Source organism: Condylura cristata, unplaced genomic scaffold (genome assembly GCF_000260355.1).
Source record: "Condylura cristata isolate star-nosed mole 26May11 unplaced genomic scaffold, ConCri1.0 scaffold00003, whole genome shotgun sequence".
NCBI lineage: Eukaryota > Metazoa > Chordata > Mammalia > Eulipotyphla > Talpidae > Condylura > Condylura cristata.
The window spans coordinates 29345226-29351041 of record NW_004567104.1 but is presented as its reverse complement, the minus strand read 5'-3'; positions in this window follow the sequence as shown (position 1 = coordinate 29351041).

The following is a 5816-nucleotide window of genomic DNA, read 5'->3' as shown; positions in this document are numbered from 1 at the left end:
AGGCTACTCTGTTGCCTCATTCCAGGCACAGGTTCCTGCTTTCCAGGACTGCTCCTTGCAGGGCCAGGAGCCCAGCAGTTCAGCACAGGCTCACACTCAGGGAGACAGCGTTTCCCTCGAGCAGTTCTGGGTAAGGGGCAGGGATGGGCCTTTGACACCTGGCTGTGAAATTCCCCAGTTCAAGTCCAAAAATACGGCCAGTCCTGTTGATACCTGGTGGGGTTTGCTGGCGGCCTGCAACTTGTGGCCACTTGGCTTCACCTGCTAAGTTGTCACGGGGCCAAGGGAACTGAAATAAACAGGCCAAACGCTGCTGGTGAACTAGGAGGAATCCTGTGAGGGTGGAAGCTTGGCCATGGGGCTCCACTGGGTCATGAAGAAGACAGGCCTCATGGTTGCGGAGAGGGCTTGGAGAGGTCATTGGAAACACTTCTCATGCACTCAGAAAGGAAGGCAGAGGACGAGGGGAGCTGAGGGTAGTCACTGCACTACGTGTAGTTTATACCCTAGTCAGGGAAGGCCTATTTTGAAGGCAACAAAGTGAGGGTGACTTTTATCATTCTGATTACAACTCTCCCTTCTTCCCCTACACACACACACACACACACACACACACACACACACAGAGGCTTTCTGCCAAGGGGAGAGACACAGTGAACCCGATTATTTTACTATTTTCAAAGGTGAGGTTTCCTTTTTCCCTGAGGTGCTTCCTGTAGTCACAGGTTGGTTGACTGGGATGTAGTGACTTCATCAAGGACTGGGTTCAGGGTCCCAAGGAGGCCTTCCAAGAGGGATGGGATGGGGGGAGGGAGGAGAGCACAGAAGAGCCCAGTCTTAGTGGTAGGATCTAACCAGCCACCCTAGTTACTGAGGCTCCAGTCATCTCCTGAGCTGGCTCCCACTCACCTAATCAAGGCCATGGCTGTGGGTCACCAGCCAGTGCTTCTTCCTCCCCACCTCTGCAGAGAATCCACCCAGGGTGCGGTCATGACTGTGTCAGGGTGGAGGACGGTGTGGTTTCGGGCAGCCTGTGTCCGATTCTCCATCTTTAGTCCTACTACCCTGATCTCCCCATCTTCCCCAACCATAGGCTTATGTTTCTGGGGAGGGAGTGGTTCTGCTCCCCCAGAACCAGGATGCTAACATGTGACCCAAGCTAAGCCGATCCACACATCCCAGAGGTGCATGTGTGACCTGCTGAGGCCAATTCTCGGCTCTCAGACATCTCTCCACAGCGGCACCAGGCAGTGTCCATCCTGGAGCAGCAAGATCTCCTTCTGGTCCTGGCAATGGGGGTGTGAGGCCGGGCTCAGGGCTGCCTGCAGTGCCTCCAGGAGCAAAAGTGAACCTCAAGGCGGAGGTCAAAGAGATACTTAGAAATGATTCCCCTTTGGGAGACTCATGAAAACTGGACAGAATCATTGCTGAAACCTCTATTCCCATACTTCCGGTCCTCCTTCAGCCGAACCCTAATAAGACACTGACCCTGGGCTTCCCAAGATTACTTCCCGCGCCATCACTGAAATCCTCCAGCCTGGCCCTTGGTGTTGAGCCACAGAAGGACACCCGCTGGTTCATCTCCATAGACAGAGAAGCAGAGGCCCAGACAGGACGCTGAGTCACACAGCCTGCGATAGCTGGGACAGGTCCCGGGGGTCCCTCTCCTGCTCTTGTGCTGTTCTCACTTGCACCAGTTGGGAACACCCTGGTTAGTGTCAGGGAATCCTATTAGATCTGTGCACGAGCCCTCCCTGCTGGCCCTCCCCGCTCACTGTGTCCTTTCCACTGTGTCCTTCCAGCTGCTGTGTGTAGTGAAAGGGCCGCTCCACGTTACAGCCCTGTGCCTGCTTCCTGGGCAGGAGAGGAGGTGCGAGCCCAGCCTACTTCTTGAAAAATGTATGCATTTTGTGTTTTGTCAGTCAGAACTAGGCTGCCTGGTCACCCACAATGAGTATTTTTTTTTTTTGTTGGACAGGAATATTTTTTTTCCTGAACCCAACTGGAGTCTGCTAGAAAAGAAGAACGTGAGGTTGGTACTGGTGGCCACTGACTTTAGCATCCACCCTGTAGTTGCTTGGTTTGGGATTTTGCCTAAGAATGCCCTGCCCAGCAGGGAACAAAGCCCTTTTCTTCATCCCCTCAATGTCCCAAGGCTGGCCACAGTAGAAGTTGAAAGTGGCTTTTCTGTTAAGTTGGAGGATTGTGGGGAGATCAGAAGTTGGGGGAAGAAAAGGGGCATTCTGGCCACAAATTCTCCTCCTGCAAATCTTTAAGTCTTCTCTCTCTCAAGTCTCACTCAGAAGTTTGGGGTGGTGGTGGGGGTGGTGGGGGGAGCCCAGGGGCCCAGGGGACTAGTGTGGAGAGTGAGCCACGTGCTGGGCACAAATGCTGCCCCAGACCCCTTGTGGAACACTGGCCTGGGTGCTCAGATATCAGCCTGCACAGCCCACCTCTCCTGGTGGACACCACAGAGCCCTCTTCTTCCAGGCAGGGCCTGGTTTCCTCCATGACCCCTGGGGCAAGCACCTGTCTTGCCCTCGTGGGCTCCGTGCTCACACTGCCCTTGACAGTGGCCTTCAAAGTGAGGCGGCCTGATAGGCAGCAGCACCATCACCTAAGAATCTGCTGGACGTGCAAATTCTTGGGCCCTACCCAAGACTCTTGGAACTAGAGACTCAGGGGTGGGGTTCTGTGTTTTAAGAAGCCCTCCAGGTGACTCTGAAGTTTGGGGACTTCAGAAGCATAATGACTTGCAGGCTGTGAAACAGTTTCTGGGCTGTTTATGCCAACTGAGAGGCAGCTGGTAACGGCAGAAATCAGAAAGGAACCCACCTGGTCCCTCAGTGCTTCAGCACAGACAAGAAGTCAGTAAGTCTGTGAGACTGAGATTTTTGAGTCTAAGAATAACTGTCAGAGCTAGAAATCACGGAGGGACTGTAGGGTATTGGAAGTTATCAGGCTTTTTTCTGCCCTCCCGCCATTAGCATCAAGACCAGCACCTGTGTGCACACGTGCCTGAAGGGAGACACCTGGAGCACAGCGTGGGCATGAGTAGGTGGGAACACCTGGGCCTGGAGGCTGAGGATGTGAACATGGCAGAGAACAGCTACGAGAGGAAGAGACCACGAGAGCCTGCCAGAGCCAGACCGAAGAGAAACCATACAGCTTTATCGGAGAGGGGGGGCTGCAGCCTCCTGGCTCCCTGGTCCCCCTCCCTGCCCCGCACCTGGTTGTCTCCCTATAAATGGTGTAGAAAGGTCATCCAAAGCCTGAAAAAGCCATTGAGGGCTCCAGACCTCTCTTTACCCATCTGCCCAGATCCAGAGTGCACCTGCCCTGCGCCAGCTGGCACAGCAGGGACAAACCACACTTCCTATTTCATGGACTTGGGAACTGAGTTGAAACAGGAGACAGTGTTTGGCCAAGGTGAACAGCAGAAGTGGAACTAGAGTTCAAGGTTCCTGAGCCCTAGGTGGGTGATATATTCCTCCCCCCGCCAATTAAAATATTTCTGAAAGAATATAAAATTAAAATATGTGTATATAGGCCCTCCCTGGTGGCGCAGCAGGTTAAAGCCCAGCACTGAGAAGCTAAAGCCGCTTCCGCATGAGTTCGATCCCCGCCCGCCCTGGAGGTGACCACATGGCGCGGCAGACCTCTCCTGACCCGCCCACTGCTCCCCTCAACAGTGTACTTCCTCGATCCGCCTGTTCTGCTCCCCACTCTGTCTCTGGTGAAGCCTCTCGCCACCCCTGAATGTCTGGTCTGTACCCCAGTTCTGAATGTATAAATAAATAAATCTTTAAAAAAATATGTGTATATATATAAAAAATAATACTTTGAAAAAATTATAGCACTTACATCTGTTACATGAATCTTTTTACAAGAGCAGGACCCTAAGGAACCCACCCTCATAGTAAACCCGTTAAGCGACTCTGGCGAGGAGTCTGAAGGTGGGGTGATGGTGATGTGCTGTGTGGGCCAGGAGGACCAGCCTGTCTTTGCTGGGGGCTGCAAACTTCTCACTGTCCCTTCTTCCACCACAGCGCCCAGTGGCCTCTCCAAGCACGAGGCCCATGTGCCTTAACTTCCTTCTGTGTCTCCTCCAGAGCCACGAGGGCAGGAAAGTCAGAGCTGGACAGCAGGCCAGCCCAAACCAACCATTTGTGCGGCCCTGGACAAGAGGACCCTCGCAGACCCACAAAGTGGTTACAAGTTTGAAAGTTTCAGATCAAACTAAAAAACTGTCTTCTGTTTTGACAAACCCTTACAAGGACTTAGCAACTGGGATACAGGTGGCTCAAGCATAAGACCAACCCTGTGACGTCCTTCTTTTCCGATTCAGGCCCAAGACTATACTGTGAGGACCTTGAGAACAGGCTTATGGCCACTGCAGCCTGTTCTTCAAACTCCATCTACACCTCTTGCAAGGAGCCAGCTAAGTCCAGGCTTGGGAGGCAGGACCCACAGAAGAGGCCTTTGCAACTTTAGAGTTGGCCCAGACTGTTTAGGATACAACTGCAGAAGCATGGCTGCAAAGCTAAGGCCTGGGGTCCAGGGCACGCTCAGTCCCTGTGGCTCTTCCTGTGGGGGCAGGTGGGAATCGAACTCATGCGGAAGTGGCTTTAGCTTCTCAGTGCTGTCTTTAGCCCGCTGCGCCACCAGGGAGGGCCGGTCTTGGGGTTCTAACAACATGTGCTCCATGGATGCCAGACGTCCCCAGGCTGGGTGACAGGCTGGCTCACCGGGCTTTCACGTCTGCTTTCTCTGGGTCCTCAACCACCAAGGTCCAGCTCTGTGCTGGTTGCTGGGCTGAGCCAATTGGCCCAGCAGGAGACGCCTACACCCCAGGGGCTCATGCCTACTCTCTTCGAGGAATTTGAAACTTAAGCCCAAACCAGCCTGGTGATGGCAATGGTCACAGTGAACCTCTTCCCTGCACCTGAGAGGTGCCCAGCTGGAGTTACACCCATAGTGAATCCCATTGTCACAACAGCCTCGCCAGGTGGATGTAATTACCCTGCTTATTTTTCAGATGAGATGAGGCTCCGATGTTAAGCCACTCTCCCAAGATCAGTGGGGACAGCGGACGCACCAGGAGAACTGAAACTGAGCCTTAAGATGTAGAGACCAGGGCATCAGCCTGTGCTGCCAGGCTCAGGATGCCTATCTGCCTGGGACATGCCTGTGTGCCTTGGCAGCAAGACCTGGCTCTGCAAGATGGCCCACTGTGATGGTCAGAAGACGGCCTGGGCAGAGAGAGGGGCGAGCTGTGGGGGAAAGGCGCACAGAGAACCTCCTCTCCAGAGTGAGAGCAAAGCAATAATCTAGACCAGTCTGGCCTATCACTCCAGCCCAGACCAGCACGGGTGTCACTCTGAGGCAGGCCAGAGCCCTGTCTACTACCCCTACACCCCCACCTCCAACCCCTCTTTCTTTCTTCCTTCCAGTGAGTTAGCAGCCAGTTTGCCAAGGAGAAGGTACTGGCAGCTGGTTTTCTGAGACAGAGAGGAGGGGGAGTAGACAGGTTGCATCTACTTTGTGGGCCAGGGGGTGGCCCCCAGAGGCTGAGGGGTGGAGACAGCTGGGATGGACCAAGGTCCAGATAAGAGAAGGGAGTTGGGGGCCTCACGGGTTGAAGGCCCAGACTGGTCTCTGACTCTGGCTCTGAGAGAACAGGCCATGGGTGAAGTCTGCCCTTGTGGGTGAGAGGAGGAGCGAGCTGGGGGGCAGCAGGTCTCCTGAGAAGACAAAAGAATCAGGAGCAGGAAGTTTCTATCAGAATGTAAGACTTAGCATATAGCATTGTTTGG